The sequence below is a fragment of the Pogonomyrmex barbatus genome, unplaced genomic scaffold (genome assembly GCF_055798465.1).
Source record: "Pogonomyrmex barbatus isolate J1 unplaced genomic scaffold, ASM5579846v1 scaffold11, whole genome shotgun sequence".
Classification (NCBI taxonomy): Eukaryota; Metazoa; Arthropoda; class Insecta; order Hymenoptera; family Formicidae; genus Pogonomyrmex; species Pogonomyrmex barbatus.
The window spans coordinates 8006657-8020661 of NW_028297107.1; the positions used below are offsets into that span (position 1 = coordinate 8006657).

The 14005-nt window shown below is 43.5% G+C and overlaps 1 pseudogene; it reads right to left on the minus strand.

Moving 5' to 3' along the window:
- Positions 1-4496: 4496 nt before the first annotated feature.
- LOC148937793 (uncharacterized) lies at positions 4497-5679 on the minus strand (annotated as a pseudogene).
- Between the last annotated feature and the right edge of the window lie 8326 nt (positions 5680-14005).

Here is a 14005-nt window from a genome sequence, read left to right on the forward strand (position 1 = left end):
AGATAAGTAAGAGAGAAGAAGAAAGAAAGAAATGTTGTACCCCGGATGGGCTACAACGATAATATTAGAGATAGTCGGATTCATTAAGCCTAAGGAGTTAGGACTCCGAGCAGGATCAAAAGAATGGAAGGAAATCTTCTTGAATTCACTAACACATTTTCTTTATTTTACTTGGTTTATTTAATAAATGTACAAATTCTTGAGTTTAATATTTCTTATTTTATTTCTTTACACACGGTTAAACATCGGCGGGCGGCTCGGCGCGTATCGCGTTACTCTGGCGGCCGACGACCGAATATGTTACCTGAGATGCTGATAGTACAGCTCGCGTGAACTTCGCCGCGCTCTTGTAATATCTTGCGCGATAATTATAATAACGATTCCGAACGACACGTTATTCTTTACTTTTGACTCTTGACTCTCCCGACTCCGCCTTGTGTAACCGGTTATATAATCTGATCGATGCCCGATCAGCATTCTGATTGATTGCGTCGATCGGTTGCATGATATTGATTAATCAATATTACGCTCGGTTTGATCATCAAATTTAGGAATTTGCTGATAGGCTTTTTCGCAATGTTCTCGCGTGATGCATTTCTGCAGTCTTTCGAAAGACTGGTCGCGATTTCGGCGGTCACATTTGTGTCGTCTTTCTTTCGAAAGACTTTTCGAGATTCATGCGACCTAATTTTGTTGCCATGCGGACTACTTTTATTATTGGTTGTTATTTTATTATTGATTGTAGATCTGGCTACAACATCCCCTCTCTGTTAGTAAAAGAAAACGGAGGTACGAAGTTTTCGCTTTTTACATAATTTTTTGTTTTTTCCGATACATTTTTTGGTATAATCGTTTGCTTAGAATCGAATACTTTTGCTTATTCTAACGGCGCGATCTACATTGCGTGAGTTATTATTTCATTTTGTTTTTTCTTTCTTATAACAATTATTATTGTTGCGATAACAATGATTATTAGTAGTAAGCTGCTAATTGATACAGGATATACAAAGTGTTTTTGTGAAAAAGGGATATCTCGTTATTGTTTATTTCGTTCTTCATGTTATTTAATTTTTTTGTTAATTCTGTCAGGTCTGTTGTGTCTTGTATAACTTTTAATTTAATTTTTTCTGTCTTATTTATCTTGAAAGTTTCGCTTAGTCGTGTAATGTTATATTTTAGTAAATACGTTTTTATTTCTTTTTCCTTATTGGTGCTTGTTGATTTTATTGTCGCGTCTGATGTGACTATTTTGCAATTGTCTGATAACGTTATTTTTCCTGTATTTGTAATAGTTCTACGCATTTCTTTATTATTTTGTATTATGTGCTTTTTTCTTTTATCTCCTCTTTTCAACGAACGGTTTAATTCGGTTCGCGTGCACATTTATCGTTCGGCGACCCATTTTTATTCTATAGTTTAAATCGCCTATTTTCTCTAAAATTGTGTAGGGTCCGATCCATAACGCGTCTAGTTTTTTCGATCTCCCTCGCCGAACTGTTTCGTCGTGTAATAGGACTTTATCTCCTATTTCGAACGTGCATATTTTTGTTTTTCTGTAGGTTTCCTTTGCTTTTTGTTTTTCTTCTTTTACGTTTTCCTTTGCTATCTGATTCGCGGCTCGTATTCTTTCACGGAGTTCTTGCGCATAATCATCGTATGTGTACGATGATTTCGGTGAGCTAGTTAGGGCCGTAGGTAGGTAGTGGTGCCTGGTGCCCGTATACCAGTTCGAACGGCGTGAATCCCATAGCGGTGTGCGGTGTCGTATTATATGCGAACATCGCATACGGTATCCATTCGTCCCAGTCTGTCTGATCATTATTAAAAATATAATGTCGTAAATATTCGGTTAATGTCCGATGTGATCTTTCGATCTGCTCCGTTTGTTTCTGGATGATAGGCCGTCGTTTTGCAATTTTTGTATTTTTAATAATTTGCACGTATTTTTAAATAATTCGCTGGTAAAGTTTATTCCTTGGTCGGTCAGGATTTTGTCTGGAATTCCATATTCTAGAATGATTTTTGTCACTAACTCTTTTGTTATTGTTGTTGCCTCTTGATTTTGTACTGGTATTCCTTTGCTAAATTTTGTTAAATTATCTTGAAATGTTAATATATATTTGTTTCTCATCATCGTTACAGGCAATGGTCCTACGATATCTAACGCGCATTTCTCAAATGGTTTTGTTGGCGTATCTGTTATCATTAACGGTGCTTTAGCGCGTCGTTGCAATTTATTTTTCTGGCAATATTTTGAGATGTATTGCTCAACATCTCTTTTTAATCCTGGCCAGTTGTGGTGTAATCGTATTCTATTTATTGTTCGTTCAACGCCCTGGTGTCCTCCTATAGGTGCGTTGTGGTATTCATATAATATTTGTTTCTTTTCTTCTTCTTTATATTGTTTTTCTGACGCGACGTCATCAGTTTGTTGCTCTTGTGTTATTGCTGCTACGTTACGGCTTAATGCGTCAGCATTAACGTTTGCTTTCCCAGCTTTATGTATTATTTCGTAATCGAATTCTTCCAATTTTAATCTCCATCTGATTAAACGTGATCCGGGATCTGTTACGTTAAATAACCATATTAACGGTTTATAATCGGTAATTATTTTAAATTTTGTCCCGTATAAATAAGGTCTGAAATGTTTTACTGCCCATACTATTGCGAGTAATTTCTTTTCAGTCGTATTATAATTCTGTTCTGCTCGTGATAGTACACGACTGGCGTACGCGACGGGTTGGTCTTGACCTACCTCGCCTTGCGATAAGACGGCTCCTATTGCATAATCCGATGCATCCGTGGTTAGGAGGAATTCTCTCGTGAAGTCTGGATATTTTAATATCGATGCCGTCGTTAATTTATTTTTTAGCATGTCAAATGCATTTTGCTGTGTTTCGGTCCACTCAAATTTCTCTCCTTTTTTTGTGAGTTTTGTTAAAGGTTTTGCTATTCGTGAGAAATCTTCAATAAACTTTCGGTAGTATCCGGCTAATCCGATGAATGATTGCACATCTTTTACCTTTTTAGGGCATAGGGAAATTTTTTACGGCGTGCAATTTTGATGGATCTGGCGAAATTCCATTTTCCGTAATTATGTGTCCTAAATAAATTACTTCTTTTCTTAAAAATTCGCACTTGTCCGATTGGAGTTTTAGATTGTTCTCTCTTAGTCTTTGGAGAACTAATTTTAATCTTTTATTATGTTCTATAAGGCTAGGACCGTATATTACAATATCGTCAAGATACACTAGACATTTAATTTCTTGCAACCCTGTTAAAATTGAATTCATTAGTTGTTGGAAGGTTGCAGGTGCGTTTTTTAAACCAAATGGCATTCTATTAAATTCATAGTGACCGTGTGGTATAGAGAATGCCGTTTTATTTTTATCTCGCTCCGTCATTGATATCTGGTGGTAACCTGATGCGAGATCCAGTGTCGTGAAGTATTTCGCGTTGCCCAGCTGATCAAGTATATCCGTTATATTGGGCAACGGAAATGAATCTCCGATTGTGAGATCGTTTAATTTTCTGAAGTCTATTACAATTCGTAATTTTGTTTTTCCTGACGCGTCTGTCTTTTTGGGCACGACTAATAGTGGTGCGTTCCATTGGCTGACGCTCGGTTTGATAATTTTTTGTTTCAACATTTCTTGAATTTGTTTATTTACCTCGTCTTTGTGTTTTTCCGGTAAATGATAAGGTCGTACGTTTACTGGTGATGAATCTGTTCGTATTGATATCTCATGCTTAATCTTTGTTGTGCACGATAATGTGTCCCCTTCTAGGTGGAACACGTCATTATATTCGTGACATAATTTTAATACAGATTTTCGTTCTTCCTCATTTAAATGTTCTGTGCGCAAGGAATTGTTTATTTGCTCTTCTCGAGCTATTAATTTTGTCTCTTTATTTTTTGTCTGCATTGCGTTCACAGATTCCTGTGTTATTTTTTCTTGTATATTTATTTCTTCTATTATTACTTGTGGTACCTGCACGATTTTTTCTTCTTCCGTAATATTTATTATACTGATTGGACATATATAATTTCGTAGTTCGACTAGGCAACATCCAATAAAAATTCCAGGTATCATTTCCTCTGGTTTCGTCAATCCAATTATGTTTTGGTTAGTCGTGACTTGCACGATTGTTTCGCTGCGCGGCCCTAAAGTTACGCGCCTGTATGGGTACAGTCTGAATTTCGTATTTTGAAATTGTACTGAATTTGTTTTTGGATTGAACACAGTTATGTATTTCCAAATGAAATGCTCCTAGGATTGCATCGTATTCCATTGGCGCATTATTTCGCACTATGTATACGGGGGTGTCGTATTTTTTTTCGCGACAATTGCACCGTAACATGTGTTTTGCCCAATGTTATTATTTCATATCCTGTTAGTTTAGTTTTCTCTTCGTAGATTAGGACGTGGTCTAGAACATGTTTTAGTTTTATTATTGTTGCTGATGCTCCCGTATCAAACAAGAAATTTATTTTTCTACCTTTGGCTTCTGCAATCGGTAATGTGATCGCATTTAATCCAGTGTGACGAGCGATGTCCCCTTGACGTGTGCCACGCGATACTCTGACGCGGGATGGTCGGTTTATCTTCGCCGGTTTCGTTCTTTTTGTTTTTAAAGTTCTTCGCGGGATTTTCTCTTCGCGAATTCGAAAAAATTTTTCCGGTTTCCGAATTTTTGCTGTTTTTCGGTTTTCCGTTTAATGTCCAACATTCGTGCCGTAAATGTCCTATCTTTTTGCAATAGCTACACTGTTTTTCAATTGTATTTATTCGTGGTTGTCCTTCTGGCTTAGGCAGGGTATATCTATTTGAGAAACGGCTAGTCCTACAATCGCGTCCGTAATGACCGATTTTTCCGCATTTTTCACAACGCGGACTGGGTGTATGCGCTTTAAATACTGGCCGGTTTCGATAGGTTAGCATTCGCGTGCTAGGTCCTCGCGTTTTTTCTTCCGCGGTTGCTCCTGCGATTGCTTCCTGTATTGTTTGATATCGCTGCGATCGTACAATCAATTTAATTTCGTCGTGTAAACCGTTCTGGTAATTGTAGAGCGCCTGCTCTTTTATATTTTCTAAAATCGCGCGTTGCTGTTCGACCGTATGATTTTTTCCTTCTTCCAGCCATGGATTCGTATAATTCCATGGCTATATTGTCTGTTCGTCTGCCGAATTCTTGTGCATTCTCATTTGGTTTTTGTTTGAGCGAGTTGAATTCGAGTTGTAAATGTGCGGTACTTCGTTTGCTCAAATATTCTTTTTCTAGTTCTCGTTTTAATTGTTCGAAGTTTATTATATCTCGCGTACGGAAATCCATCATGGCCTTGCCTTTGAATTTAGTGCAAAGAATGGCTTCTAATAGAGAATGTTCATCCGCGGGATGTATGTTTTTTATTGCGTACGTACTTGCGTTTAGAAATTCGTACACGAGTCCTCGTGACGTGTCGTCGATCTCTGGGATCATGTTACGCGCGTCTTTCAGTGTGAGGAATGTCAGTGCATTTCCCGGCTGGTTTCGTATATCTTGATACGAACGTCCGTAAGTTAGATCTAATGGGTGCGGCAGAAAATCCTGAGATATTCTCATTCGTTCGCCCATAGGCAATTGTGTTTGCCGATTTAATCCGTTGACTTGTACACGGAGATCGCGTATTTCATCCATTAATTCTCGAAGGAGACTGTTATGGGGCGGTGCGTCGATTGTGACGCGGCGGTTCGTTCGACTTTCTTGTGGTCCATGTCTCTCGACCGAATGTCATAGTTGCAAAATTTCGTTGTCGATTTCGTTCTGTTGTTCGACAGGTGAGTGAGCCATTTCGTTTATTAACGATTGGTATATGTTGAAAGAATTAAATATGCTTCCGTCTCGTAAATTCGTGTGTATGTGTTTGCGCGCTTGTACGTGTGTGTTAATGTGAGAGTCGGTGTCGTTCGGTTCGAGCAAGCTGTAATCTTTTTCGTCGTACGGAAATTCGCGTTCGGTTATTACGTGGACGTCTTCGTCACTATCGTATCGTAGTACGCGACGCACGTTATCGCGTATTTCTTTTAACGCGTTTCTCGCGGTATTTAACGCGGAGATAGTATGTGGAAATTTTACGGGGTTATTTATTGACCGCGATTTTGGCCAAGTCGCATTCGCTAAGCTGTCCTTCGCTGCGGACATTCGCCTTTTTAAAATATAATTTTTCGGACTTACAATAGTAGATAGATCGTATACGCTCGCTGCTTGTGCTGGTCGCTGCTTGTGCTGGCGTGTCAGTTGGCTGCGTGTAGTAGTGCGTGTCGGTGAAGCGTCCTCGCTGTCTGGTATCGTTGTACACGGTCAGCGCTGGCTGGCTCTCGGTGCTCGTGGACTCTCTGGTCGTTGCTCCGCTGCCACTGGACACTCGTTATCGTAGGTCGGCACTCTACTAATGTTGCACTGTACACTTGACACAATTTCGTGGGCGGCTTATTTTTTGACGGGGCCTTTTCCGTCCGTCTGTTTTCTACAGGTCTTGTATTTTCGGCTTATCGGGAATTTGATTCTTCTGCCTGCTTGTAATGTCTATTACTGCAGGTTTTATCTTGTTTTTTTTTTTCAAGAAAAATTTTTTTCTTCTTCTGCCCGTAATGCAATGCGTTGGGGCTTACTCGTTTGATTCTGCTGGCTTGATTAACGATGATCCTCTCAAGTTATTGTTCTTGGGGATGGTTTTGACTATCCCACCGCTGCCACCAAAATGTTGTACCCCGGATGGGCTGCAACGATAATATTAGAGATAGTCGGGTTCGTTAAGCCTAAGGAGTTGGGATTCCGAGCAGGATTAAAAGAATGGAAGGAAATCTTCTTGAATTCACTAACACACTTTCTTTATTTTACTTGGTTTATTTAATAAATGCACAAATTCTTGAGTTTAGTATTTCTTATTTTATTTCTTTACACACGGTTAAACGTCGGCGGGCGGCTCGGCGCGTATCGCGTTACTCTGGCGGCCGACGACCGAATATGTCACCTGAGACGCTGATAGTATGGCTCGCGTGAATTTCGCCGCGCTCTTGTAATATCTTGCGCGATAATTATAATAACGATTCCGAACGACACGTTATTCTTTACTTTTGACTCTTGACTCTCCCGACTCCGCCTTGTGTAACCGGTTATATAGTCTGATCGATGCTCGATCAGCATTCTGATCGATTGCGTCGATCGGTTGCGTGATATTGATTAATCAATATTACGCTCGGTTTGATCATCAAATTTAGGAATTTGCTGATAGGCTTTTTCGCAATGTTCTCGCGTGATGCATTTCTGCGGTCTTTCGAAAGACTGGTCGCGATTTCGGCGGTCACACACTTGTGTCGTCTTTCGAAAAACTTTTCGAGATTCATGCGATCTAATTTTGTTGCCATGCGGACTACTTTTATTATTGGTTGTTATTTTATTATTGGTTGTAGATCTGGCTACAACAGAAAAAAAAAGAAAATATGCTTGACGGCTCTCCTGACGTCACATCTCCCCCCTCGGAAAGAAAATGTCGGGCGTATTGCACGACATTTTCCTACTTAGCGCTATTAGGGTAAAGGAAGAATTACTTCGACTTATATGTATTTATTCACTACACTTTTACTAATAGTCTTTAAGCAACGTCCTCGTGTAGGTATTTTCGCAACTCACTGTACGAGCGCGCGTGGTCGTTCGTTTCGTCTCCTTTTGGTGCAGTGGCTGCCAATAGCTCGTCCATGGTTTCTCGTTGTGGCAGCATGAGGCGTTCAGCGCTGGGCGAGTCGGGCTGACTCATCGGCTTCCCCATATGCAGCAACAGTGATAGGTGATGCAGGTTAGTGATCGATGACCAAACGGCTCCCAGCAAATGGATGTTCCAGCCATAAATTCTATGCAGTGCATATCCATGAATAATCGTGTCGATAAACCAGTTTTATTATTCTGGCTATCACGAATATCGCCAGGACTCCCGCGCTAGCGGACTCAAAGGTTACGAAGCCGTTCCAGAGACGCTTTCCTGCGCTCTCGGCAATTTTGTCGAGAGCTTCCTCGTCGAGCAAATTCGCTATCGAGATGCTTCCCCCTGGGATGCCTTGTCCCAGTGCTCCTCGTGCTATGGTATTCAGCATTGAGGGTTTCTTGACCGGGAACATGATGTGATCTCTCAGGCGATCCAAGTCAGCGTCAGCGGAATAGATTCCGCTCGTGGCGAGTGCGTCCGGGCTCACGTATTTCCAACTTGGTTTTGAGAGCGGTTGTATTGATAGAGGGCGGAAGTGATTCCAGCGGTTTGGTAGTTAGTCTATACCAGGCGCCGTGCAGCTTGTACATGTTCGGTAACAGCTCGTTGCAATCCTTGTGGGTGCCTGTCTTGGTGAGTATCCTTGTGCGTGGCAACAGAAAGTATGTTGTATTCTTGTATGTCACTGGGAGTTCGTTATAACAACTTTCCGTATGCCTTAATTTGCAATTCACTGGGACACAATGGATAATATGAATGACTTCTCCAGCAGTCACAGCGGTATAACCTGGGAATTTCATAATTCGATAGGCCATCTCATCCGGCGCTATCGCTGATAATGACAGAGCGTTCTGCAGTATTTGCCGCTCCAGTGCGCACTTCTGTTCCATGATATCATGGTAAAGTCGGGTAAGTTGGTGCTTCACGTGTTTTTCCACGTATACAAATTTTGAATTAACGTAGGCGAATATGTCCAAATTGTTCACGGAGATTCGTGATTTCGCCCGGAATGTTTTTCCTCTCTGTGTTTCTAGGATAATAAGTTTTGGATGTTCCGTGCGATATAGCTGGTATCCAAAGAGATTAAATTCGGAGGATTTCGCCAGTGCAAACGTCGTGTCTTTCTTTGTCACTGTGTATACTACCGGAGCCGTGTTGTTCGCCTTGAGTGACAGTTTGGTTGCCATGCCTTCGTATAAAATATCATATTGGTCGAAGTGGCAACTATCCACGGTCGGTGTTGTCCAAAAGGTCTCTGTTCCGTCGTAGTCAATGCAGTTGCCGTATTGCGCTTGGCAGCGCGTCCCGGTCGGCAGGTTAATCATATCTGCTGATCGTTTGTACGTGATATCGAAAGATCGCCGAATGATTTTCAGGGCGGCTTGCACTATCACGCCTTCCCGAAGCCGTCCGAGTACTGGGTCCCGGTGCTGCCATCGGTATGCGCGACGCCCGCCATGGTGGCGCTCCTGTGATTAGTGGCGTTGACTCTGAGGCGGTCTATAACAGCGGTCCCGACATTAAGTGTCCCCGTGTTATGAATTCTTTGGCAGTTTTCCTTGCCGATTTCCTTTACGTATTGTTTACGTCCGTCGGAGACTATTGATACGTGAGAATGCATCCCGCAGTAATAAATTGTGCGGTCGATCTCCATTCTGCACTGCACGGCTGTGATACTTTCATATTCGGAAGTCTGCATTAGCTGGACATATGTCTCTGTGCTTTCCGGCTCTAGATTCTCGACATCGCATGTGCCAATGTCTAATAATGATAATGTGGTGATGTTCAGCCCGCTGCCCCCGCAGTCGTAGCCCATGAGACCGAGGCATGTTGCTGGTAGTAGTATTAGGTGGATTATTCGGTGTAGCTCCATGATGATCCTTTAGATGTTGATGATTGACTAGTACGTCGTCGACCTTCTCCCTTCTCCGGTCGATGCGGCGATGGTGGGGATTGGTGCGTGGCGAGGCTCCGACCCCCCACCTTCTTCAGCTTATCCGTATGCACGTAACTTACCTATCCCTATCTCTAGCTTTACATTGTTATTATCGAGTATTTTTTGGTGTAAGGCCCTGTATATTGCGGGCTTAGCTTATCTTTGCGTGGTTCCTTAAGTAAGTATGCGCGGTCGCCTGAATGTGCATGCATTTGCGTTTCGATCGTACCTTTTAGATCGGAGTTTCGCGTTGCGCAAGTTTCGATGCGCGATCGCTTGCGCTTCGTTAAGTCTGTTTGAGAGGTTGACGTAATTCGGCGTAACTCTCGTTGTTTTCGTCAAGCGCCGCGGGTTCACTCGTGGGCACGCGCGCAGGGTGACCGTAGATTAATTCGTGTGGGGTAAAACGGGTATCTTCGTGTACACTGGTGTTATACGAGAAGCTAGCTAATTTTAATATTTTATCCCAATTCTTATATTTGTCAATAAACTGTTTTAAATATTCCCACAAGACATGGTGAGATCTTTCTACCGAGCCATTGGATTGTGGTCGGTAAGCAGTGGTTCTAAATTGCGTTATTTTAAATTTTCGGGCCACATTTTTCATTAAAGAATTCACGAAATGAGTCCCTTGATCCGTGAGAATCGCTTTAGGCGCGCCGTGTACACAAACGTACTCGTTCACGAAAGCATCGGCGACGTCAATAGCGAATGTGCCTTTAAGGGGAATTGCGGATGAATATTTGCTGAGCAGATCTTGTACCGTGAGGATATACGAATTACCTAGATGCGTAGTAGATAACGGCCCCATGATATCCATAGATATTTTATCGAACGCCTTATCGAGTGTATCGATTAATACCATGGGTTGCCTGACTTTTATGCGCGTTAGTTTATTTAGTTGACAGTTTTGGCAGTTGGCTATGTATTTACCGATCTGTCTTTTCATACCCGGCCAAATGTACCTTTCTCTTATTCGCGCGAAAGTTTTCGTCACGCTTTTGTGTCCTCCGAAGGCGGATGCGTGGTACTCTTCGATTATTTTGATTCTATCGTCCGCGGATGGGGTAATGATTTCATTAGTACAGACATTTATTTCCAGGTCCTGGTCCCACAATGTAGTACGAAACATCTTATCTACCTTCGAGAACGGAATGCCATTCACATCGCTTTTACAGATCGAGAGGGTTCGCAGGCCCAGCTCGCGGGTTATATCGGTCAGTGAGGGCTTCTCGAATACTGTCGAGGATTATGAGAGATGAAACATTCTTTTCAATGGGGAGCGCAATGATGTATTTATTGCCTACGCGTCTTATCTTACCGCGCCCGATGGCGTCACAAGGTTCAGGCAAGAGGTCTTGTTTATTTAAAATTCGGGATCCCAGGTCACATGGTTTTCCCTATGAGTCTACAAACACGACTAAGTTATCCTTTCGGTTTACGAGGCTGTCTCTGATCTCTTTTATTCTTAAGAAATGTGACGGCACGTTGTCGGCGCCGAACAGATTTTCGTCCTTCATTGTTTCGCTCTCGCTCGCGCTGGTACCGTCGTCGGTATTTATTTCGGAAGTGTGTTTGTCGGGATAGTCGAGGTCGCTTACTCCGCTGTTTTCGCTGGAGATTATATTCAGGTTTCCGTTCTCCGCGGCGATAGGCGTCTGCGGATTTCGCGGTCCGGTGCCGTCGAACAATGGTTCGTCGGAGTCGCTCGCGCTTGCGTCGGGTGGCGGCTCGCGCGCTCCTGTGAAGGGAAGCGTCTGCATCACGGGGTTTCGCGACAGTGCGTCCGCGTTGGCATTCATCTTTCCCGCTTTATATATTACTTTGTATTCATACTCGGCAAGCTTTAGCCGCCATCGTACCAGTCGCGACGTCGGGTCTTTAACGGAATGGAGTCATGTTAGTGGTTTATGGTCGGTGACTAACTGGAATTTGTGACCGTACAGATATGGCTTGAAGTAATTTACGCAGTAAACTAAGCCTAAAAGCTCCTTTTCGATGGTTGAATAATTTTGCTCGGGCGGGCTTAGCAGTCGAGAGGCGTACGCAATAGGGAAATCCTTGCCTATCGATCCTTGGCTTAATATTCCGCCAATAGCAAACTTGGACGCGTCAGTCGTCACAACAAAAGATTTGGAGAAATCGGGATATTGCAGTAACGGTTCCGAGCAAAGGGCGGCTTTCAGCATTTCGAACGTGAGTTCCTGCGAATCTTCCCACTTAAATTTCGCCTCCTTCTTTAGTAAGTCATTCAGGGGCTTTGCCGTCTTTGAAAAATTTGATATGAACCGGCGGTAGTAACCGGCGAGTCCCAGGAATTCCTTTATATTTTTTGTGGAGCGTGGGCATGGAAAGTTTTTTACCGCGTGTATTTTTTTAGGATCTGGTTTTACCCCGGCTTCGCCTATTATGTGACTTAAGTACGTAACTTCCCTCCGCAGGAATTTGCATTTGTCCGGCTGGAGGCAGAGCTTCGCGTTTCTTAATCTATCGGCTAATTTATTGAACTTGATCTCATGCTCGCGCAAGGAGCTGGCGTATACCACTATGTCATCCAGATACACGAACATTTCTATCCCTTGCAATTCACTCAGTACCTGATCCATGAGTCGTTGGAACATCGCTGGGGCGTTCTTTAACCCGAACGGCATTCGTTTAAAATGGTAATGCTCGAAAGGCGTGGAAAAGGCCGTTCTCAGCGCGTCTGACTCATGCATAGGGATCTGGTGGAAACCTGACGCTAGATCGAAGACGCTGAAATATTTCGCGCTTCCTAGTTGGTCTAATATTTCGGTAATATTGAGGAGGTAGTACGCGTCCCCTATCGTCTTTTCATTTAGCGCGCGATAGTCGATCACCATGCGCCAGCGTCGGTTCCCCTGAGAGTCGGGTTTTTTTGGCACAATCCACAGGGGAGAATTGTATGGTGAATTGAAATGCTCTATTACATTGTTTTCTAATAATTTATTTACTTGTTTAGTAATTTCCTCCCTGTGCATTGGCGGAAATCTGTACTGTTTCACGTTCACGGCGCGTTGTCCGTTGTAGTTATAGTGTGCGCAATTGCATTTGTATATCCCAGCTAATCCGTGGGGAGTTGGAAGAGATCGGCATTTCTTTTTATAAGAGTATCGACATGGTTCGCCTCTGTTTCATTTAGATGGTCTAACCTAAGTAGACCTCGGACCTCTGTGATTCTATCGCGTTCGCGCGGTGCCTCTCCCGATGGAGACACGGTGATGCAGTTGATAGCGCGGATTTCGCGGGGGGGAATTGATGCGACGGCTTCTATTTCTTCCAATCGAATTGTGGGGATAGTAATTTCTTGATCCGCCTCTGTAGCGTTAATGATTTGAGCGTAAACTTTTCCTTTCCTGTTTGTAATGATCGCTTCCCCCAGGTAAACCCTCCGCGACGCTAAGTCGCGGCAGGTAGCCGATGGTAATTTCGGGGTTGGAAACGTTTACATAGAAGGTTGCCCGTGAGCGCGCGGGGACAAAGAGGCCCTTTTGGCGCGTGAAAAGCAATTTGATTCCTCATCACTTGACAAATCCGCGACCGAAGTCGATAGTGGCGTCATCGCGGAGAAAGTCGGATTCTAAGATCCCTTCCTGTACGATGGGGAAACTATCAGGAACGACGTGTAATGTTATCTCGTGACCCCCGAATTCTATTTTCGCTGACCCTAAGGTCTCTATCTTCCCGTCCGTGATACCAGTGAGATAAATCGTATCGTTTTCTGTTACAGGGGTGTCTAGGCGCAGGCATCGTTTCTTTATGAGATTAGGCGCGGCCCCGGTGTCGATCATGAAATCGGTTGTTTTTACTAAGCCGCTAGCGGATAGAGTTACCGATGGGGCGTGAGAATGTTCGGGTAAGTTTAAGATTGCGATTCGGACGCTTCTTCGCGAACCACTTCTACCGTGTTTACCGGACGCGTATTCCTCAGAGGATCCGCGCGCGCTGCGTCCGTCCCGCGGGGCGGATCCCGACCATTTCCCTGCTCGTGGAGTCGGCTATTGTTATATTGCCGTTTCCGACACTCCTCAATTTCGTGGCCGCGATTTTTGCAGTACTTGCACCATTTGTTATCTCGCGACGGTCCGAAATCACGCGGTCTTCTGTCACTTTCCATCGTCATCGACGATTCGTTTTTTCCGTAGAGCGGCGCGGCTCGCTTAGCTTCGTCACGGCGTTCAGGCCATTCGGGGGGGTAACGCGACAAATAATTGCGATCGCGATCTCGTACGTATCGAGTCGCGGAGGCGAGCGTCGTCGCTCCGGTACTGGGGGCTGCCTGTAACGCAGGCTAGGACCTGCATCCG